Raw genomic sequence first — 22,277 nt, 5'->3', positions numbered from 1 at the left:
CTAACTTTGGCAAGAAACTGTTTGGTTCTGGGGCCGATATGGAACCAAGAGGCAAAGACCAACGACCCAAGCTTCCTCGCTGCTGGTTTGGCCCAAAAGGAAAGGTTCCGTGTGCTTGGCTATTGCAATGCAGGAAGAAAGGATCATGGTCCAGGCTGCATGCAAAGTGGCACCTCCCGTCATAATGCCTGGGTGATGGGTGCTGTGTGCCTGGACGCATCACAATAGTCCCACAAGCCAGAGAAAAGCCAGAGGGCCTGTGAGGGTTTGCTTGGGGGGGGCCCTGTTGAATTCCAGGATAGGCAAGGTGAGGCAGCGGCCTAGTGCGCGGACCCCCGAGAGCCCCGGATTGCTGCTGCCCCCGCCTTCAAGCCAGAGATGCATTTTCAAACCGATGTAAGTTTACGTTTGGCTGCTGGCTTCAGCGACGGTGGCTTCAAAGTCCCGCCGGGACTGCTTTCCTTTGGTAGGGCCAGGAAGCCTCTTACAACAGGTATTGGCTGCCTGTCGCCTGCTTTTATCAACTGTGCCAGGACGTGAGCCTTGTGTGTTACAAAATCAGGACAGCAGGCATTGCAGTGGCTCCTGCTTCAGAAAGGCACCTTGAAGAACAGCACTAGGAGCTAACGGAGGGCACCAGGGGTATGGGGGCCAGTGGTGCAATGGATAAGGCGCCTGACTAGGAGTCAGAAGGTTGTGGGTTCCACTGCCATCCGGCTGGGCTCCCAACTCTGTGCTTTGTTTCTTTGAATTACATTTAAATTCCCTTGGCCTTCACTGCTCGCAATAGACTTTTGATTTTATGTGGGGCGGGCCCGGTTGCACAGCAAGGAAACACCAGGCGCCATCTCGAAGCACCACCAGTAGGGGTCCCTCCAGAAGGCCCCAACAAGCAGCAGATGATTTCTATGCATGTGTGCGTCCTGTCCTTCAATGGGTGGGGGTTGGCTTGTGTTGGACACAGTCCCAGGGCAGCCCTTCACGTCCCTGATCGGCCACGATCGGCCAGAGACCTCTCTGTGAGCGCCGCAGGCGAGCCTTCTCGGGACCTCAGCAACTGAGGGGCACATTTCCAAATGAGGGAGACATTTCCAGAAAGCGCACCAGGGAACGGCTCAGCCTCTGCTTCGTGGCCTAACCCAGCCTGGTCCTTCTCCAACCATCTGGGAGCTGTCCAAAAGCCGGTGGGCCTGGCGGAATGGGCTCCCAGCAGGCCCTGGCTGACTGGTGATTTGCATACACACAGACACACGCACGCACACTCTCTCTCGTGCTATCTGCTGCCTTTCAGACCCTGCCACCCCTCGCTTGCTTTAAAGGAGCAGTTGGCGAATGACACTGAGCAAAGAATGCACAAGTGGGTAAAGAGATCACACACCTAGAGGCAGCCAGCTCTCATGAAGAGTAGGGCCTAGAAGCAGTGAAGCTTGAGGGGCTGTGCGCTCTTTGCCATGAGCCCCTAGAGGCGGGTCATATAGAAAGCGCTATATAGAAATGAGCAGCCAGCAGAGGACAAGGCAGCCGCTCTCGGTGCAGCACAGCACAGAGAGGATCAAGAGAAACGGGAAGGGCTTCCGCGGCAGCGAGCAAGCACAAGACGAGCACGGGAGCGGGGCCCCTTTTATTCTGTCAATAAAAGGTATTTCTCTCCTGGCACGCACGTGTCTAAAAATATGGAACGCTTCACGAATTTGCGTGTCATCCTTGCGCAGGGGCCATGCTAATCTTCTCTGTATCGTTCCAATTTTAGTATATGTGCTGCCGAAGCGAGCACACACTTGGGGCTGAACTGGCCAGTGTATAAAAGCCAGCACATCGGCTGCCTATTGACCTAGGTTGACTTGTTATGCTCTAACTTTGGCAAGAAACTGTTTGGTTCTGGGGCCGATATGGAACCAAGAGGCAAAGACCAACGACCCAAGCTTCCTCGCTGCTGGTTTGGCCCAAAAGGAAAGGTTCCGTGTGCTTGGCTATTGCAATGCAGGAAGAAAGGATCATGGTCCAGGCTGCATGCAAAGTGGCACCTCCCGTCATAATGCCTGGGTGATGGGTGCTGTGTGCCTGGACGCATCACAATAGTCCCACAAGCCAGAGAAAAGCCAGAGGGCCTGTGAGGGTTTGCTTGGGGGGGGCCCTGTTGAATTCCAGGATAGGCAAGGTGAGGCAGCGGCCTAGTGCGCGGACCCCCGAGAGCCCCGGATTGCTGCTGCCCCCGCCTTCAAGCCAGAGATGCATTTTCAAACCGATGTAAGTTTACGTTTGGCTGCTGGCTTCAGCGACAGTGGCTTCAAAGTCCCACCGGGACTGCTTTCCTTTGGTAGGGCCAGGAAGCCTCTTACAACAGGTATTGGCTGCCTGTCGCCTGCTTTTATCAACTGTGCCAGGACGTGAGCCTTGTGTGTTACAAAATCAGGACAGCAGGCATTGCAGTGGCTCCTGCTTCAGAAAGGCACCTTGAAGAACAGCACTAGGAGCTAACGGAGGGCACCAGGGGTATGGGGGCCAGTGGTGCAATGGATAAGGCGCCTGACTAGGAGTCAGAAGGTTGTGGGTTCCACTGCCATCCGGCTGGGCTCCCAACTCTGTGCTTTGTTTCTTTGAATTACATTTAAATTCCCTTGGCCTTCACTGCTCGCAATAGACTTTTGATTTTATGTGGGGCGGGCCCGGTTGCACAGCAAGGAAACACCAGGCGCCATCTCGAAGCACCACCAGTAGGGGTCCCTCCAGAAGGCCCCAACAAGCAGCAGATGATTTCTATGCATGTGTGCGTCCTGTCCTTCAATGGGTGGGGGTTGGCTTGTGTTGGACACAGTCCCAGGGCAGCCCTTCAAGTCCCTGATCGGCCACGATCGGCCAGAGACCTCTCTGTGAGCGCCGCAGGCGAGCCTTCTCGGGACCTCAGCAACTGAGGGGCACATTTCCAAATGAGGGAGACATTTCCAGAAAGCGCACCAGGGAACGGCTCAGCCTCTGCTTCGTGGCCTAACCCAGCCTGGTCCTTCTCCAACCATCTGGGAGCTGTCCAAAAGCCGGTGGGCCTGGCGGAATGGGCTCCCAGCAGGCCCTGGCTGACTGGTGATTTGCATACACACAGACACACGCACGCACACTCTCTCTCGTGCTATCTGCTGCCTTTCAGACCCTGCCACCCCTCGCTTGCTTTAAAGGAGCAGTTGGCGAATGACACTGAGCAAAGAATGCACAAGTGGGTAAAGAGATCACACACCTAGAGGCAGCCAGCTCTCATGAAGAGTAGGGCCTAGAAGCAGTGAAGCTTGAGGGGCTGTGCGCTCTTTGCCATGAGCCCCTAGAGGCGGGTCATATAGAAAGCGCTATATAGAAATGAGCAGCCAGCAGAGGACAAGGCAGCCGCTCTCGGTGCAGCACAGCACAGAGAGGATCAAGAGAAACGGGAAGGGCTTCCGCGGCAGCGAGCAAGCACAAGACCAGCACGGGAGCGGGGCCCCTTTTATTCTGTCAATAAAAGGTATTTCTCTCCTGGCACGCACGTGTCTAAAAATATGGAACGCTTCACGAATTTGCGTGTCATCCTTGCGCAGGGGCCATGCTAATCTTCTCTGTATCGTTCCAATTTTAGTATATGTGCTGCCGAAGCGAGCACACACTTGGGGCTGAACTGGCCAGTGTATAAAAGCCAGCACATCGGCTGCCTATTGACCTAGGTTGACTTGTTATGCTCTAACTTTGGCAAGAAACTGTTTGGTTCTGGGGCCGATATGGAACCAAGAGGCAAAGACCAACGACCCAAGCTTCCTCGCTGCTGGTTTGGCCCAAAAGGAAAGGTTCCGTGTGCTTGGCTATTGCAATGCAGGAAGAAAGGATCATGGTCCAGGCTGCATGCAAAGTGGCACCTCCCGTCATAATGCCTGGGTGATGGGTGCTGTGTGCCTGGACGCATCACAATAGTCCCACAAGCCAGAGAAAAGCCAGAGGGCCTGTGAGGGTTTGCTTGGGGGGGGCCCTGTTGAATTCCAGGATAGGCAAGGTGAGGCAGCGGCCTAGTGCGCGGACCCCCGAGAGCCCCGGATTGCTGCTGCCCCCGCCTTCAAGCCAGAGATGCATTTTCAAACCGATGTAAGTTTACGTTTGGCTGCTGGCTTCAGCGACAGTGGCTTCAAAGTCCCGCCGGGACTGCTTTCCTTTGGTAGGGCCAGGAAGCCTCTTACAACAGGTATTGGCTGCCTGTCGCCTGCTTTTATCAACTGTGCCAGGACGTGAGCCTTGTGTGTTACAAAATCAGGACAGCAGGCATTGCAGTGGCTCCTGCTTCAGAAAGGCACCTTGAAGAACAGCACTAGGAGCTAACGGAGGGCACCAGGGGTATGGGGGCCAGTGGTGCAATGGATAAGGCGCCTGACTAGGAGTCAGAAGGTTGTGGGTTCCACTGCCATCCGGCTGGGCTCCCAACTCTGTGCTTTGTTTCTTTGAATTACATTTAAATTCCCTTGGCCTTCACTGCTCGCAATAGACTTTTGATTTTATGTGGGGCGGGCCCGGTTGCACAGCAAGGAAACACCAGGCGCCATCTCGAAGCACCACCAGTAGGGGTCCCTCCAGAAGGCCCCAACAAGCAGCAGATGATTTCTATGCATGTGTGCGTCCTGTCCTTCAATGGGTGGGGGTTGGCTTGTGTTGGACACAGTCCCAGGGCAGCCCTTCACGTCCCTGATCGGCCACGATCGGCCAGAGACCTCTCTGTGAGCGCCGCAGGCGAGCCTTCTCGGGACCTCAGCAACTGAGGGGCACATTTCCAAATGAGGGAGACATTTCCAGAAAGCGCACCAGGGAACGGCTCAGCCTCTGCTTCGTGGCCTAACCCAGCCTGGTCCTTCTCCAACCATCTGGGAGCTGTCCAAAAGCCGGTGGGCCTGGCGGAATGGGCTCCCAGCAGGCCCTGGCTGACTGGTGATTTGCATACACACAGACACACGCACGCACACTCTCTCTCGTGCTATCTGCTGCCTTTCAGACCCTGCCACCCCTCGCTTGCTTTAAAGGAGCAGTTGGCGAATGACACTGAGCAAAGAATGCACAAGTGGGTAAAGAGATCACACACCTAGAGGCAGCCAGCTCTCATGAAGAGTAGGGCCTAGAAGCAGTGAAGCTTGAGGGGCTGTGCGCTCTTTGCCATGAGCCCCTAGAGGCGGGTCATATAGAAAGCGCTATATAGAAATGAGCAGCCAGCAGAGGACAAGGCAGCCGCTCTCGGTGCAGCACAGCACAGAGAGGATCAAGAGAAACGGGAAGGGCTTCCGCGGCAGCGAGCAAGCACAAGACCAGCACGGGAGCGGGGCCCCTTTTATTCTGTCAATAAAAGGTATTTCTCTCCTGGCACGCACGTGTCTAAAAATATGGAACGCTTCACGAATTTGCGTGTCATCCTTGCGCAGGGGCCATGCTAATCTTCTCTGTATCGTTCCAATTTTAGTATATGTGCTGCCGAAGCGAGCACACACTTGGGGCTGAACTGGCCAGTGTATAAAAGCCAGCGCATCGGCTGCCTATTGACCTAGGTTGACTTGTTATGCTCTAACTTTGGCAAGAAACTGTTTGGTTCTGGGGCCGGTATGGAACCAAGAGGCAAAGACCAACGACCCAAGCTTCCTCGCTGCTGGTTTGGCCCAAAAGGAAAGGTTCCGTGTGCTTGGCTATTGCAATGCAGGAAGAAAGGATCATGGTCCAGGCTGCATGCAAAGTGGCACCTCCCGTCATAATGCCTGGGTGATGGGTGCTGTGTGCCTGGACGCATCACAATAGTCCCACAAGCCAGAGAAAAGCCAGAGGGCCTGTGAGGGTTTGCTTGGGGGGGGCCCTGTTGAATTCCAGGATAGGCAAGGTGAGGCAGCGGCCTAGTGCGCGGACCCCCGAGAGCCCCGGATTGCTGCTGCCCCCGCCTTCAAGCCAGAGATGCATTTTCAAACCGATGTAAGTTTACGTTTGGCTGCTGGCTTCAGCGACGGTGGCTTCAAAGTCCCGCCGGGTCTGCTTTCCTTTGGTAGGGCCAGGAAGCCTCTTACAACAGGTAATGGCTGCCTGTCGCCTGCTTTTATCAACTGTGCCAGGACGTGAGGCTTGTGTGTTACAAAATCAGGACAGCAGGCATTGCAGTGGCTCCTGCTTCAGAAAGGCACCTTGAAGAACAGCACTAGGAGCTAACGGAGGGCACCAGGGGTATGGGGGGCCAGTGGTGCAATGGATAAGGCGCCTGACTAGGAGTCAGAAGGTTGTGGGTTCCACTGCCATCCGGCTGGGCTCCCAACTCTGTGCTTTGTTTCTTTGAATTACATTTAAATTCCCTTGGCCTTCACTGCTCGCAATAGACTTTTGATTTTATGTGGGGCGGGCCCGGTTGCACAGCAAGGAAACACCAGGCGCCATCTCGAAGCACCACCAGTAGGGGTCCCTCCAGACCGCCCCAACAAGCAGCAGATGATTTCTATGCATGTGTGCGTCCTGTCCTTCAATGGGTGGGGGTTGGCTTGTGTTGGACACAGTCCCAGGGCAGCCCTTCACGTCCCTGATCGGCCACGATCGGCCAGAGACCTCTCTTGTGAGCGCCGCAGGCGAGCCTTCTCGGGACCTCAGCAACTGAGGGGCACATTTCCAAATGAGGGAGACATTTCCAGAAAGCGCACCAGGGAACGGCTCAGCCTCTGCTTCGTGGCCTAACCCAGCCTGGTCCTTCTCCAACCATCTGGGAGCTGTCCAAAAGCCGGTGGGCCTGGCGGAATGGGCTCCCAGCAGGCCCTGGCTGACTGGTGATTTGCATACACACAGACACACGCACGCACGCACACTCTCTCTCGTGCTATCTGCTGCCTTTCAGACCCTGCCACCCCTCGCTTGCTTTAAAGGAGCAGTTGGCGAATGACACTGAGCAAAGAATGCACAAGTGGGTAAAGAGATCACACACCTAGAGGCAGCCAGCTCTCATGAAGAGTAGGGCCTAGAAGCAGTGAAGCTTGAGGGGCTGTGCGCTCTTTGCCATGAGCCCCTAGAGGCGGATCATATAGAAAGCGCTATATAGAAATGAGCAGCCAGCAGAGGACAAGGCAGCCGCTCTCGGTGCAGCACAGCACAGAGAGGATCAAGAGAAACGGGAAGGGCTTCCGCGGCAGCGAGCAAGCACAAGACCAGCACGGGAGCGGGGCCCCTTTTATTCTGTCAATAAAAGGTATTTCTCTCCTGGCACGCACGTGTCTAAAAATATGGAACGCTTCACGAATTTGCGTGTCATCCTTGCGCAGGGGCCATGCTAATCTTCTCTGTATCGTTCCAATTTTAGTATATGTGCTGCCGAAGCGAGCACACACTTGGGGCTGAACTGGCCAGTGTATAAAAGCCAGCGCATCGGCTGCCTATTGACCTAGGTTGACTTGTTATGCTCTAACTTTGGCAAGAAACTGTTTGGTTCTGGGGCCGATATGGAACCAAGAGGCAAAGACCAACGACCCAAGCTTCCTCGCTGCTGGTTTGGCCCAAAAGGAAAGGTTCCGTGTGCTTGGCTATTGCAATGCAGGAAGAAAGGATCATGGTCCAGGCTGCATGCAAAGTGGCACCTCCCGTCATAATGCCTGGGTGATGGGTGCTGTGTGCCTGGACGCATCACAATAGTCCCACAAGCCAGAGAAAAGCCAGAGGGCCTGTGAGGGTTTGCTTGGGGGGGGCCCTGTTGAATTCCAGGATAGGCAAGGTGAGGCAGCGGCCTAGTGCGCGGACCCCCGAGAGCCCCGGATTGCTGCTGCCCCCGCCTTCAAGCCAGAGATGCATTTTCAAACCGATGTAAGTTTACGTTTGGCTGCTGGCTTCAGCGACGGTGGCTTCAAAGTCCCGCCGGGACTGCTTTCCTTTGGTAGGGCCAGGAAGCCTCTTACAACAGGTATTGGCTGCCTGTCGCCTGCTTTTATCAACTGTGCCAGGACGTGAGCCTTGTGTGTTACAAAATCAGGACAGCAGGCATTGCAGTGGCTCCTGCTTCAGAAAGGCACCTTGAAGAACAGCACTAGGAGCTAACGGAGGGCACCAGGGGTATGGGGGCCAGTGGTGCAATGGATAAGGCGCCTGACTAGGAGTCAGAAGGTTGTGGGTTCCACTGCCATCCGGCTGGGCTCCCAACTCTGTGCTTTGTTTCTTTGAATTACATTTAAATTCCCTTGGCCTTCACTGCTCGCAATAGACTTTTGATTTTATGTGGGGCGGGCCCGGTTGCACAGCAAGGAAACACCAGGCGCCATCTCGAAGCACCACCAGTAGGGGTCCCTCCAGAAGGCCCCAACAAGCAGCAGATGATTTCTATGCATGTGTGCGTCCTGTCCTTCAATGGGTGGGGGTTGGCTTGTGTTGGACACAGTCCCAGGGCAGCCCTTCACGTCCCTGATCGGCCACGATCGGCCAGAGACCTCTCTGTGAGCGCCGCAGGCGAGCCTTCTCGGGACCTCAGCAACTGAGGGGCACATTTCCAAATGAGGGAGACATTTCCAGAAAGCGCACCAGGGAACGGCTCAGCCTCTGCTTCGTGGCCTAACCCAGCCTGGTCCTTCTCCAACCATCTGGGAGCTGTCCAAAAGCCGGTGGGCCTGGCGGAATGGGCTCCCAGCAGGCCCTGGCTGACTGGTGATTTGCATACACACAGACACACGCACGCACACTCTCTCTCGTGCTATCTGCTGCCTTTCAGACCCTGCCACCCCTCGCTTGCTTTAAAGGAGCAGTTGGCGAATGACACTGAGCAAAGAATGCACAAGTGGGTAAAGAGATCACACACCTAGAGGCAGCCAGCTCTCATGAAGAGTAGGGCCTAGAAGCAGTGAAGCTTGAGGGGCTGTGCGCTCTTTGCCATGAGCCCCTAGAGGCGGATCATATAGAAAGCGCTATATAGAAATGAGCAGCCAGCAGAGGACAAGGCAGCCGCTCTCGGTGCAGCACAGCACAGAGAGGATCAAGAGAAACGGGAAGGGCTTCCGCGGCAGCGAGCAAGCACAAGACCAGCACGGGAGCGGGGCCCCTTTTATTCTGTCAATAAAAGGTATTTCTCTCCTGGCACGCACGTGTCTAAAAATATGGAACGCTTCACGAATTTGCGTGTCATCCTTGCGCAGGGGCCATGCTAATCTTCTCTGTATCGTTCCAATTTTAGTATATGTGCTGCCGAAGCGAGCACACACTTGGGGCTGAACTGGCCAGTGTATAAAAGCCAGCGCATCGGCTGCCTATTGACCTAGGTTGACTTGTTATGCTCTAACTTTGGCAAGAAACTGTTTGGTTCTGGGGCCGATATGGAACCAAGAGGCAAAGACCAACGACCCAAGCTTCCTCGCTGCTGGTTTGGCCCAAAAGGAAAGGTTCCGTGTGCTTGGCTATTGCAATGCAGGAAGAAAGGATCATGGTCCAGGCTGCATGCAAAGTGGCACCTCCCGTCATAATGCCTGGGTGATGGGTGCTGTGTGCCTGGACGCATCACAATAGTCCCACAAGCCAGAGAAAAGCCAGAGGGCCTGTGAGGGTTTGCTTGGGGGGGGCCCTGTTGAATTCCAGGATAGGCAAGGTGAGGCAGCGGCCTAGTGCGCGGACCCCCGAGAGCCCCGGATTGCTGCTGCCCCCGCCTTCAAGCCAGAGATGCATTTTCAAACCGATGTAAGTTTACGTTTGGCTGCTGGCTTCAGCGACGGTGGCTTCAAAGTCCCGCCGGGACTGCTTTCCTTTGGTAGGGCCAGGAAGCCTCTTACAACAGGTATTGGCTGCCTGTCGCCTGCTTTTATCAACTGTGCCAGGACGTGAGCCTTGTGTGTTACAAAATCAGGACAGCAGGCATTGCAGTGGCTCCTGCTTCAGAAAGGCACCTTGAAGAACAGCACTAGGAGCTAACGGAGGGCACCAGGGGTATGGGGGCCAGTGGTGCAATGGATAAGGCGCCTGACTAGGAGTCAGAAGGTTGTGGGTTCCACTGCCATCCGGCTGGGCTCCCAACTCTGTGCTTTGTTTCTTTGAATTACATTTAAATTCCCTTGGCCTTCACTGCTCGCAATAGACTTTTGATTTTATGTGGGGCGGGCCCGGTTGCACAGCAAGGAAACACCAGGCGCCATCTCGAAGCACCACCAGTAGGGGTCCCTCCAGAAGGCCCCAACAAGCAGCAGATGATTTCTATGCATGTGTGCGTCCTGTCCTTCAATGGGTGGGGGTTGGCTTGTGTTGGACACAGTCCCAGGGCAGCCCTTCACGTCCCTGATCGGCCACGATCGGCCAGAGACCTCTCTGTGAGCGCCGCAGGCGAGCCTTCTCGGGACCTCAGCAACTGAGGGGCACATTTCCAAATGAGGGAGACATTTCCAGAAAGCGCACCAGGGAACGGCTCAGCCTCTGCTTCGTGGCCTAACCCAGCCTGGTCCTTCTCCAACCATCTGGGAGCTGTCCAAAAGCCGGTGGGCCTGGCGGAATGGGCTCCCAGCAGGCCCTGGCTGACTGGTGATTTGCATACACACAGACACACGCACGCACACTCTCTCTCGTGCTATCTGCTGCCTTTCAGACCCTGCCACCCCTCGCTTGCTTTAAAGGAGCAGTTGGCGAATGACACTGAGCAAAGAATGCACAAGTGGGTAAAGAGATCACACACCTAGAGGCAGCCAGCTCTCATGAAGAGTAGGGCCTAGAAGCAGTGAAGCTTGAGGGGCTGTGCGCTCTTTGCCATGAGCCCCTAGAGGCGGATCATATAGAAAGCGCTATATAGAAATGAGCAGCCAGCAGAGGACAAGGCAGCCGCTCTCGGTGCAGCACAGCACAGAGAGGATCAAGAGAAACGGGAAGGGCTTCCGCGGCAGCGAGCAAGCACAAGACCAGCACGGGAGCGGGGCCCCTTTTATTCTGTCAATAAAAGGTATTTCTCTCCTGGCACGCACGTGTCTAAAAATATGGAACGCTTCACGAATTTGCGTGTCATCCTTGCGCAGGGGCCATGCTAATCTTCTCTGTATCGTTCCAATTTTAGTATATGTGCTGCCGAAGCGAGCACACACTTGGGGCTGAACTGGCCAGTGTATAAAAGCCAGCGCATCGGCTGCCTATTGACCTAGGTTGACTTGTTATGCTCTAACTTTGGCAAGAAACTGTTTGGTTCTGGGGCCGATATGGAACCAAGAGGCAAAGACCAACGACCCAAGCTTCCTCGCTGCTGGTTTGGCCCAAAAGGAAAGGTTCCGTGTGCTTGGCTATTGCAATGCAGGAAGAAAGGATCATGGTCCAGGCTGCATGCAAAGTGGCACCTCCCGTCATAATGCCTGGGTGATGGGTGCTGTGTGCCTGGACGCATCACAATAGTCCCACAAGCCAGAGAAAAGCCAGAGGGCCTGTGAGGGTTTGCTTGGGGGGGGCCCTGTTGAATTCCAGGATAGGCAAGGTGAGGCAGCGGCCTAGTGCGCGGACCCCCGAGAGCCCCGGATTGCTGCTGCCCCCGCCTTCAAGCCAGAGATGCATTTTCAAACCGATGTAAGTTTACGTTTGGCTGCTGGCTTCAGCGACGGTGGCTTCAAAGTCCCGCCGGGACTGCTTTCCTTTGGTAGGGCCAGGAAGCCTCTTACAACAGGTATTGGCTGCCTGTCGCCTGCTTTTATCAACTGTGCCAGGACGTGAGCCTTGTGTGTTACAAAATCAGGACAGCAGGCATTGCAGTGGCTCCTGCTTCAGAAAGGCACCTTGAAGAACAGCACTAGGAGCTAACGGAGGGCACCAGGGGTATGGGGGCCAGTGGTGCAATGGATAAGGCGCCTGACTAGGAGTCAGAAGGTTGTGGGTTCCACTGCCATCCGGCTGGGCTCCCAACTCTGTGCTTTGTTTCTTTGAATTACATTTAAATTCCCTTGGCCTTCACTGCTCGCAATAGACTTTTGATTTTATGTGGGGCGGGCCCGGTTGCACAGCAAGGAAACACCAGGCGCCATCTCGAAGCACCACCAGTAGGGGTCCCTCCAGAAGGCCCCAACAAGCAGCAGATGATTTCTATGCATGTGTGCGTCCTGTCCTTCAATGGGTGGGGGTTGGCTTGTGTTGGACACAGTCCCAGGGCAGCCCTTCACGTCCCTGATCGGCCACGATCGGCCAGAGACCTCTCTGTGAGCGCCGCAGGCGAGCCTTCTCGGGACCTCAGCAACTGAGGGGCACATTTCCAAATGAGGGAGACATTTCCAGAAAGCGCACCAGGGAACGGCTCAGCCTCTGCTTCGTGGCCTAACCCAGCCTGGTCCTTCTCCAACCATCTGGGAGCTGTCCAAAAGCCGGTGGGCCTGGCGGAATGGGCTCCCAGCAGGCCCTGGCTGACTGGTGATTTGCATACACACAGACACACGCACGCACACTCTCTCTCGTGCTATCTGCTGCCTTTCAGACCCTGCCACCCCTCGCTTGCTTTAAAGGAGCAGTTGGCGAATGACACTGAGCAAAGAATGCACAAGTGGGTAAAGAGATCACACACCTAGAGGCAGCCAGCTCTCATGAAGAGTAGGGCCTAGAAGCAGTGAAGCTTGAGGGGCTGTGCGCTCTTTGCCATGAGCCCCTAGAGGCGGGTCATATAGAAAGCGCTATATAGAAATGAGCAGCCAGCAGAGGACAAGGCAGCCGCTCTCGGTGCAGCACAGCACAGAGAGGATCAAGAGAAACGGGAAGGGCTTCCGCGGCAGCGAGCAAGCACAAGACCAGCACGGGAGCGGGGCCCCTTTTATTCTGTCAATAAAAGGTATTTCTCTCCTGGCACGCACGTGTCTAAAAATATGGAACGCTTCACGAATTTGCGTGTCATCCTTGCGCAGGGGCCATGCTAATCTTCTCTGTATCGTTCCAATTTTAGTATATGTGCTGCCGAAGCGAGCACACACTTGGGGCTGAACTGGCCAGTGTATAAAAGCCAGCACATCGGCTGCCTATTGACCTAGGTTGACTTGTTATGCTCTAACTTTGGCAAGAAACTGTTTGGTTCTGGGGCCGATATGGAACCAAGAGGCAAAGACCAACGACCCAAGCTTCCTCGCTGCTGGTTTGGCCCAAAAGGAAAGGTTCCGTGTGCTTGGCTATTGCAATGCAGGAAGAAAGGATCATGGTCCAGGCTGCATGCAAAGTGGCACCTCCCGTCATAATGCCTGGGTGATGGGTGCTGTGTGCCTGGACGCATCACAATAGTCCCACAAGCCAGAGAAAAGCCAGAGGGCCTGTGAGGGTTTGCTTGGGGGGGGCCCTGTTGAATTCCAGGATAGGCAAGGTGAGGCAGCGGCCTAGTGCGCGGACCCCCGAGAGCCCCGGATTGCTGCTGCCCCCGCCTTCAAGCCAGAGATGCATTTTCAAACCGATGTAAGTTTACGTTTGGCTGCTGGCTTCAGCGACAGTGGCTTCAAAGTCCCGCCGGGACTGCTTTCCTTTGGTAGGGCCAGGAAGCCTCTTACAACAGGTATTGGCTGCCTGTCGCCTGCTTTTATCAACTGTGCCAGGACGTGAGCCTTGTGTGTTACAAAATCAGGACAGCAGGCATTGCAGTGGCTCCTGCTTCAGAAAGGCACCTTGAAGAACAGCACTAGGAGCTAACGGAGGGCACCAGGGGTATGGGGGCCAGTGGTGCAATGGATAAGGCGCCTGACTAGGAGTCAGAAGGTTGTGGGTTCCACTGCCATCCGGCTGGGCTCCCAACTCTGTGCTTTGTTTCTTTGAATTACATTTAAATTCCCTTGGCCTTCACTGCTCGCAATAGACTTTTGATTTTATGTGGGGCGGGCCCGGTTGCACAGCAAGGAAACACCAGGCGCCATCTCGAAGCACCACCAGTAGGGGTCCCTCCAGAAGGCCCCAACAAGCAGCAGATGATTTCTATGCATGTGTGCGTCCTGTCCTTCAATGGGTGGGGGTTGGCTTGTGTTGGACACAGTCCCAGGGCAGCCCTTCACGTCCCTGATCGGCCACGATCGGCCAGAGACCTCTCTGTGAGCGCCGCAGGCGAGCCTTCTCGGGACCTCAGCAACTGAGGGGCACATTTCCAAATGAGGGAGACATTTCCAGAAAGCGCACCAGGGAACGGCTCAGCCTCTGCTTCGTGGCCTAACCCAGCCTGGTCCTTCTCCAACCATCTGGGAGCTGTCCAAAAGCCGGTGGGCCTGGCGGAATGGGCTCCCAGCAGGCCCTGGCTGACTGGTGATTTGCATACACACAGACACACGCACGCACACTCTCTCTCGTGCTATCTGCTGCCTTTCAGACCCTGCCACCCCTCGCTTGCTTTAAAGGAGCAGTTGGCGAATGACACTGAGCAAAGAATGCACAAGTGGGTAAAGAGATCACACACCTAGAGGCAGCCAGCTCTCATGAAGAGTAGGGCCTAGAAGCAGTGAAGCTTGAGGGGCTGTGCGCTCTTTGCCATGAGCCCCTAGAGGCGGGTCATATAGAAAGCGCTATATAGAAATGAGCAGCCAGCAGAGGACAAGGCAGCCGCTCTCGGTGCAGCACAGCACAGAGAGGATCAAGAGAAACGGGAAGGGCTTCCGCGGCAGCGAGCAAGCACAAGACCAGCACGGGAGCGGGGCCCCTTTTATTCTGTCAATAAAAGGTATTTCTCTCCTGGCACGCACGTGTCTAAAAATATGGAACGCTTCACGAATTTGCGTGTCATCCTTGCGCAGGGGCCATGCTAATCTTCTCTGTATCGTTCCAATTTTAGTATATGTGCTGCCGAAGCGAGCACACACTTGGGGCTGAACTGGCCAGTGTATAAAAGCCAGCGCATCGGCTGCCTATTGACCTAGGTTGACTTGTTATGCTCTAACTTTGGCAAGAAACTGTTTGGTTCTGGGGCCGGTATGGAACCAAGAGGCAAAGACCAACGACCCAAGCTTCCTCGCTGCTGGTTTGGCCCAAAAGGAAAGGTTCCGTGTGCTTGGCTATTGCAATGCAGGAAGAAAGGATCATGGTCCAGGCTGCATGCAAAGTGGCACCTCCCGTCATAATGCCTGGGTGATGGGTGCTGTGTGCCTGGACGCATCACAATAGTCCCACAAGCCAGAGAAAAGCCAGAGGGCCTGTGAGGGTTTGCTTGGGGGGGGCCCTGTTGAATTCCAGGATAGGCAAGGTGAGGCAGCGGCCTAGTGCGCGGACCCCCGAGAGCCCCGGATTGCTGCTGCCCCCGCCTTCAAGCCAGAGATGCATTTTCAAACCGATGTAAGTTTACGTTTGGCTGCTGGCTTCAGCGACGGTGGCTTCAAAGTCCCGCCGGGTCTGCTTTCCTTTGGTAGGGCCAGGAAGCCTCTTACAACAGGTAATGGCTGCCTGTCGCCTGCTTTTATCAACTGTGCCAGGACGTGAGGCTTGTGTGTTACAAAATCAGGACAGCAGGCATTGCAGTGGCTCCTGCTTCAGAAAGGCACCTTGAAGAACAGCACTAGGAGCTAACGGAGGGCACCAGGGGTATGGGGGGCCAGTGGTGCAATGGATAAGGCGCCTGACTAGGAGTCAGAAGGTTGTGGGTTCCACTGCCATCCGGCTGGGCTCCCAACTCTGTGCTTTGTTTCTTTGAATTACATTTAAATTCCCTTGGCCTTCACTGCTCGCAATAGACTTTTGATTTTATGTGGGGCGGGCCCGGTTGCACAGCAAGGAAACACCAGGCGCCATCTCGAAGCACCACCAGTAGGGGTCCCTCCAGACCGCCCCAACAAGCAGCAGATGATTTCTATGCATGTGTGCGTCCTGTCCTTCAATGGGTGGGGGTTGGCTTGTGTTGGACACAGTCCCAGGGCAGCCCTTCACGTCCCTGATCGGCCACGATCGGCCAGAGACCTCTCTTGTGAGCGCCGCAGGCGAGCCTTCTCGGGACCTCAGCAACTGAGGGGCACATTTCCAAATGAGGGAGACATTTCCAGAAAGCGCACCAGGGAACGGCTCAGCCTCTGCTTCGTGGCCTAACCCAGCCTGGTCCTTCTCCAACCATCTGGGAGCTGTCCAAAAGCCGGTGGGCCTGGCGGAATGGGCTCCCAGCAGGCCCTGGCTGACTGGTGATTTGCATACACACAGACACACGCACGCACGCACACTCTCTCTCGTGCTATCTGCTGCCTTTCAGACCCTGCCACCCCTCGCTTGCTTTAAAGGAGCAGTTGGCGAATGACACTGAGCAAAGAATGCACAAGTGGGTAAAGAGATCACACACCTAGAGGCAGCCAGCTCTCATGAAGAGTAGGGCCTAGAAGCAGTGAAGCTTGAGGGGCTGTGCGCTCTTTGCCATGAGCCCCTAGAGGCGGATCATATAGAAAGCGCTATATAGAAATGAGCAGCCAGCAGAGGACAAGGCAGCCGCTCTCGGTGCAGCACAGCACAGAGAGGATCAAGAGAAACGGGAAGGGCTTCCGCGGCAGCGAGCAAGCACAAGACCAGCACGGGAGCGGGGCCCCTTTTATTCTGTCAATAAAAGGTATTTCTCTCCTGGCACGCACGTGTCTAAAAATATGGAACGCTTCACGAATTTGCGTGTCATCCTTGCGCAGGGGCCATGCTAATCTTCTCTGTATCGTTCCAATTTTAGTATATGTGCTGCCGAAGCGAGCACACACTTGGGGCTGAACTGGCCAGTGTATAAAAGCCAGCGCATCGGCTGCCTATTGACCTAGGTTGACTTGTTATGCTCTAACTTTGGCAAGAAACTGTTTGGTTCTGGGGCCGATATGGAACCAAGAGGCAAAGACCAACGACCCAAGCTTCCTCGCTGCTGGTTTGGCCCAAAAGGAAAGGTTCCGTGTGCTTGGCTATTGCAATGCAGGAAGAAAGGATCATGGTCCAGGCTGCATGCAAAGTGGCACCTCCCGTCATAATGCCTGGGTGATGGGTGCTGTGTGCCTGGACGCATCACAATAGTCCCACAAGCCAGAGAAAAGCCAGAGGGCCTGTGAGGGTTTGCTTGGGGGGGGCCCTGTTGAATTCCAGGATAGGCAAGGTGAGGCAGCGGCCTAGTGCGCGGACCCCCGAGAGCCCCGGATTGCTGCTGCCCCCGCCTTCAAGCCAGAGATGCATTTTCAAACCGATGTAAGTTTACGTTTGGCTGCTGGCTTCAGCGACGGTGGCTTCAAAGTCCCGCCGGGACTGCTTTCCTTTGGTAGGGCCAGGAAGCCTCTTACAACAGGTATTGGCTGCCTGTCGCCTGCTTTTATCAACTGTGCCAGGACGTGAGCCTTGTGTGTTACAAAATCAGGACAGCAGGCATTGCAGTGGCTCCTGCTTCAGAAAGGCACCTTGAAGAACAGCACTAGGAGCTAACGGAGGGCACCAGGGGTATGGGGGCCAGTGGTGCAATGGATAAGGCGCCTGACTAGGAGTCAGAAGGTTGTGGGTTCCACTGCCATCCGGCTGGGCTCCCAACTCTGTGCTTTGTTTCTTTGAATTACATTTAAATTCCCTTGGCCTTCACTGCTCGCAATAGACTTTTGATTTTATGTGGGGCGGGCCCGGTTGCACAGCAAGGAAACACCAGGCGCCATCTCGAAGCACCACCAGTAGGGGTCCCTCCAGAAGGCCCCAACAAGCAGCAGATGATTTCTATGCATGTGTGCGTCCTGTCCTTCAATGGGTGGGGGTTGGCTTGTGTTGGACACAGTCCCAGGGCAGCCCTTCACGTCCCTGATCGGCCACGATCGGCCAGAGACCTCTCTGTGAGCGCCGCAGGCGAGCCTTCTCGGGACCTCAGCAACTGAGGGGCACATTTCCAAATGAGGGAGACATTTCCAGAAAGCGCACCAGGGAACGGCTCAGCCTCTGCTTCGTGGCCTAACCCAGCCTGGTCCTTCTCCAACCATCTGGGAGCTGTCCAAAAGCCGGTGGGCCTGGCGGAATGGGCTCCCAGCAGGCCCTGGCTGACTGGTGATTTGCATACACACAGACACACGCACGCACACTCTCTCTCGTGCTATCTGCTGCCTTTCAGACCCTGCCACCCCTCGCTTGCTTTAAAGGAGCAGTTGGCGAATGACACTGAGCAAAGAATGCACAAGTGGGTAAAGAGATCACACACCTAGAGGCAGCCAGCTCTCATGAAGAGTAGGGCCTAGAAGCAGTGAAGCTTGAGGGGCTGTGCGCTCTTTGCCATGAGCCCCTAGAGGCGGGTCATATAGAAAGCGCTATATAGAAATGAGCAGCCAGCAGAGGACAAGGCAGCCGCTCTCGGTGCAGCACAGCACAGAGAGGATCAAGAGAAACGGGAAGGGCTTCCGCGGCAGCGAGCAAGCACAAGACCAGCACGGGAGCGGGGCCCCTTTTATTCTGTCAATAAAAGGTATTTCTCTCCTGGCACGCACGTGTCTAAAAATATGGAACGCTTCACGAATTTGCGTGTCATCCTTGCGCAGGGGCCATGCTAATCTTCTCTGTATCGTTCCAATTTTAGTATATGTGCTGCCGAAGCGAGCACACACTTGGGGCTGAACTGGCCAGTGTATAAAAGCCAGCACATCGGCTGCCTATTGACCTAGGTTGACTTGTTATGCTCTAACTTTGGCAAGAAACTGTTTGGTTCTGGGGCCGATATGGAACCAAGAGGCAAAGACCAACGACCCAAGCTTCCTCGCTGCTGGTTTGGCCCAAAAGGAAAGGTTCCGTGTGCTTGGCTATTGCAATGCAGGAAGAAAGGATCATGGTCCAGGCTGCATGCAAAGTGGCACCTCCCGTCATAATGCCTGGGTGATGGGTGCTGTGTGCCTGGACGCATCACAATAGTCCCACAAGCCAGAGAAAAGCCAGAGGGCCTGTGAGGGTTTGCTTGGGGGGGGCCCTGTTGAATTCCAGGATAGGCAAGGTGAGGCAGCGGCCTAGTGCGCGGACCCCCGAGAGCCCCGGATTGCTGCTGCCCCCGCCTTCAAGCCAGAGATGCATTTTCAAACCGATGTAAGTTTACGTTTGGCTGCTGGCTTCAGCGACAGTGGCTTCAAAGTCCCGCCGGGACTGCTTTCCTTTGGTAGGGCCAGGAAGCCTCTTACAACAGGTATTGGCTGCCTGTCGCCTGCTTTTATCAACTGTGCCAGGACGTGAGCCTTGTGTGTTACAAAATCAGGACAGCAGGCATTGCAGTGGCTCCTGCTTCAGAAAGGCACCTTGAAGAACAGCACTAGGAGCTAACGGAGGGCACCAGGGGTATGGGGGCCAGTGGTGCAATGGATAAGGCGCCTGACTAGGAGTCAGAAGGTTGTGGGTTCCACTGCCATCCGGCTGGGCTCCCAACTCTGTGCTTTGTTTCTTTGAATTACATTTAAATTCCCTTGGCCTTCACTGCTCGCAATAGACTTTTGATTTTATGTGGGGCGGGCCCGGTTGCACAGCAAGGAAACACCAGGCGCCATCTCGAAGCACCACCAGTAGGGGTCCCTCCAGAAGGCCCCAACAAGCAGCAGATGATTTCTATGCATGTGTGCGTCCTGTCCTTCAATGGGTGGGGGTTGGCTTGTGTTGGACACAGTCCCAGGGCAGCCCTTCACGTCCCTGATCGGCCACGATCGGCCAGAGACCTCTCTGTGAGCGCCGCAGGCGAGCCTTCTCGGGACCTCAGCAACTGAGGGGCACATTTCCAAATGAGGGAGACATTTCCAGAAAGCGCACCAGGGAACGGCTCAGCCTCTGCTTCGTGGCCTAACCCAGCCTGGTCCTTCTCCAACCATCTGGGAGCTGTCCAAAAGCCGGTGGGCCTGGCGGAATGGGCTCCCAGCAGGCCCTGGCTGACTGGTGATTTGCATACACACAGACACACGCACGCACACTCTCTCTCGTGCTATCTGCTGCCTTTCAGACCCTGCCACCCCTCGCTTGCTTTAAAGGAGCAGTTGGCGAATGACACTGAGCAAAGAATGCACAAGTGGGTAAAGAGATCACACACCTAGAGGCAGCCAGCTCTCATGAAGAGTAGGGCCTAGAAGCAGTGAAGCTTGAGGGGCTGTGCGCTCTTTGCCATGAGCCCCTAGAGGCGGGTCATATAGAAAGCGCTATATAGAAATGAGCAGCCAGCAGAGGACAAGGCAGCCGCTCTCGGTGCAGCACAGCACAGAGAGGATCAAGAGAAACGGGAAGGGCTTCCGCGGCAGCGAGCAAGCACAAGACCAGCACGGGAGCGGGGCCCCTTTTATTCTGTCAATAAAAGGTATTTCTCTCCTGGCACGCACGTGTCTAAAAATATGGAACGCTTCACGAATTTGCGTGTCATCCTTGCGCAGGGGCCATGCTAATCTTCTCTGTATCGTTCCAATTTTAGTATATGTGCTGCCGAAGCGAGCACACACTTGGGGCTGAACTGGCCAGTGTATAAAAGCCAGCGCATCGGCTGCCTATTGACCTAGGTTGACTTGTTATGCTCTAACTTTGGCAAGAAACTGTTTGGTTCTGGGGCCGGTATGGAACCAAGAGGCAAAGACCAACGACCCAAGCTTCCTCGCTGCTGGTTTGGCCCAAAAGGAAAGGTTCCGTGTGCTTGGCTATTGCAATGCAGGAAGAAAGGATCATGGTCCAGGCTGCATGCAAAGTGGCACCTCCCGTCATAATGCCTGGGTGATGGGTGCTGTGTGCCTGGACGCATCACAATAGTCCCACAAGCCAGAGAAAAGCCAGAGGGCCTGTGAGGGTTTGCTTGGGGGGGGCCCTGTTGAATTCCAGGATAGGCAAGGTGAGGCAGCGGCCTAGTGCGCGGACCCCCGAGAGCCCCGGATTGCTGCTGCCCCCGCCTTCAAGCCAGAGATGCATTTTCAAACCGATGTAAGTTTACGTTTGGCTGCTGGCTTCAGCGACGGTGGCTTCAAAGTCCCGCCGGGTCTGCTTTCCTTTGGTAGGGCCAGGAAGCCTCTTACAACAGGTAATGGCTGCCTGTCGCCTGCTTTTATCAACTGTGCCAGGACGTGAGGCTTGTGTGTTACAAAATCAGGACAGCAGGCATTGCAGTGGCTCCTGCTTCAGAAAGGCACCTTGAAGAACAGCACTAGGAGCTAACGGAGGGCACCAGGGGTATGGGGGGCCAGTGGTGCAATGGATAAGGCGCCTGACTAGGAGTCAGAAGGTTGTGGGTTCCACTGCCATCCGGCTGGGCTCCCAACTCTGTGCTTTGTTTCTTTGAATTACATTTAAATTCCCTTGGCCTTCACTGCTCGCAATAGACTTTTGATTTTATGTGGGGCGGGCCCGGTTGCACAGCAAGGAAACACCAGGCGCCATCTCGAAGCACCACCAGTAGGGGTCCCTCCAGACCGCCCCAACAAGCAGCAGATGATTTCTATGCATGTGTGCGTCCTGTCCTTCAATGGGTGGGGGTTGGCTTGTGTTGGACACAGTCCCAGGGCAGCCCTTCACGTCCCTGATCGGCCACGATCGGCCAGAGACCTCTCTTGTGAGCGCCGCAGGCGAGCCTTCTCGGGACCTCAGCAACTGAGGGGCACATTTCCAAATGAGGGAGACATTTCCAGAAAGCGCACCAGGGAACGGCTCAGCCTCTGCTTCGTGGCCTAACCCAGCCTGGTCCTTCTCCAACCATCTGGGAGCTGTCCAAAAGCCGGTGGGCCTGGCGGAATGGGCTCCCAGCAGGCCCTGGCTGACTGGTGATTTGCATACACACAGACACACGCACGCACGCACACTCTCTCTCGTGCTATCTGCTGCCTTTCAGACCCTGCCACCCCTCGCTTGCTTTAAAGGAGCAGTTGGCGAATGACACTGAGCAAAGAATGCACAAGTGGGTAAAGAGATCACACACCTAGAGGCAGCCAGCTCTCATGAAGAGTAGGGCCTAGAAGCAGTGAAGCTTGAGGGGCTGTGCGCTCTTTGCCATGAGCCCCTAGAGGCGGATCATATAGAAAGCGCTATATAGAAATGAGCAGCCAGCAGAGGACAAGGCAGCCGCTCTCGGTGCAGCACAGCACAGAGAGGATCAAGAGAAACGGGAAGGGCTTCCGCGGCAGCGAGCAAGCACAAGACCAGCACGGGAGCGGGGCCCCTTTTATTCTGTCAATAAAAGGTATTTCTCTCCTGGCACGCACGTGTCTAAAAATATGGAACGCTTCACGAATTTGCGTGTCATCCTTGCGCAGGGGCCATGCTAATCTTCTCTGTATCGTTCCAATTTTAGTATATGTGCTGCCGAAGCGAGCACACACTTGGGGCTGAACTGGCCAGTGTATAAAAGCCAGCGCATCGGCTGCCTATTGACCTAGGTTGACTTGTTATGCTCTAACTTTGGCAAGAAACTGTTTGGTTCTGGGGCCGATATGGAACCA

At 55.2% G+C, this 22,277-nt stretch overlaps 12 non-coding genes across 12 annotated transcripts; all 12 read right to left on the bottom strand.

The window, feature by feature from the left end:
• Positions 1-1,667: 1,667 nt before the first annotated feature.
• Positions 1,668-1,774, bottom strand: LOC138512180 (U6 spliceosomal RNA). Its single transcript, XR_011281041.1, has one exon. It is a non-coding gene; the product is annotated as a U6 spliceosomal RNA (small nuclear RNA).
• A 1,744-nt stretch (positions 1,775-3,518) lies between these two features.
• LOC138512179 (U6 spliceosomal RNA) lies at positions 3,519-3,625 on the bottom strand. The gene has a single exon (XR_011281040.1). It is a non-coding gene; the product is annotated as a U6 spliceosomal RNA (small nuclear RNA).
• Positions 3,626-5,369: 1,744 nt separating this feature from the next.
• Positions 5,370-5,476, bottom strand: LOC138512178 (U6 spliceosomal RNA). Its single transcript, XR_011281039.1, has one exon. It is a non-coding gene; the product is annotated as a U6 spliceosomal RNA (small nuclear RNA).
• Positions 5,477-7,226: 1,750 nt separating this feature from the next.
• Positions 7,227-7,333, bottom strand: LOC138512176 (U6 spliceosomal RNA). Its single transcript, XR_011281037.1, has one exon. It is a non-coding gene; the product is annotated as a U6 spliceosomal RNA (small nuclear RNA).
• Positions 7,334-9,077: 1,744 nt separating this feature from the next.
• Positions 9,078-9,184, bottom strand: LOC138512175 (U6 spliceosomal RNA). The gene has a single exon (XR_011281036.1). It is a non-coding gene; the product is annotated as a U6 spliceosomal RNA (small nuclear RNA).
• Positions 9,185-10,928: 1,744 nt separating this feature from the next.
• On the bottom strand, positions 10,929-11,035 carry LOC138512174 (U6 spliceosomal RNA). Its single transcript, XR_011281035.1, has one exon. It is a non-coding gene; the product is annotated as a U6 spliceosomal RNA (small nuclear RNA).
• A 1,744-nt stretch (positions 11,036-12,779) lies between these two features.
• On the bottom strand, positions 12,780-12,886 carry LOC138512173 (U6 spliceosomal RNA). The gene has a single exon (XR_011281034.1). It is a non-coding gene; the product is annotated as a U6 spliceosomal RNA (small nuclear RNA).
• A 1,744-nt stretch (positions 12,887-14,630) lies between these two features.
• LOC138512172 (U6 spliceosomal RNA) lies at positions 14,631-14,737 on the bottom strand. The gene has a single exon (XR_011281033.1). It is a non-coding gene; the product is annotated as a U6 spliceosomal RNA (small nuclear RNA).
• Positions 14,738-16,487: 1,750 nt separating this feature from the next.
• On the bottom strand, positions 16,488-16,594 carry LOC138512169 (U6 spliceosomal RNA). Its single transcript, XR_011281031.1, has one exon. It is a non-coding gene; the product is annotated as a U6 spliceosomal RNA (small nuclear RNA).
• Positions 16,595-18,338: 1,744 nt separating this feature from the next.
• LOC138512168 (U6 spliceosomal RNA) lies at positions 18,339-18,445 on the bottom strand. Its single transcript, XR_011281030.1, has one exon. It is a non-coding gene; the product is annotated as a U6 spliceosomal RNA (small nuclear RNA).
• Positions 18,446-20,189: 1,744 nt separating this feature from the next.
• Positions 20,190-20,296, bottom strand: LOC138512167 (U6 spliceosomal RNA). The gene has a single exon (XR_011281029.1). It is a non-coding gene; the product is annotated as a U6 spliceosomal RNA (small nuclear RNA).
• Positions 20,297-22,046: 1,750 nt separating this feature from the next.
• On the bottom strand, positions 22,047-22,153 carry LOC138512166 (U6 spliceosomal RNA). Its single transcript, XR_011281028.1, has one exon. It is a non-coding gene; the product is annotated as a U6 spliceosomal RNA (small nuclear RNA).
• Positions 22,154-22,277: the final 124 nt, after the last annotated feature.

Source organism: Ambystoma mexicanum, chromosome 6p (assembly GCF_040938575.1).
Source record: "Ambystoma mexicanum isolate Mex_15411 chromosome 6p, UKY_AmexF1_1, whole genome shotgun sequence".
In the NCBI taxonomy this organism is placed as follows: Eukaryota; Metazoa; Chordata; class Amphibia; order Caudata; family Ambystomatidae; genus Ambystoma; species Ambystoma mexicanum.
The sequence above is the reverse complement of the archived record's forward strand: the minus strand, read 5'-3'. Positions and strand labels throughout refer to the sequence as shown.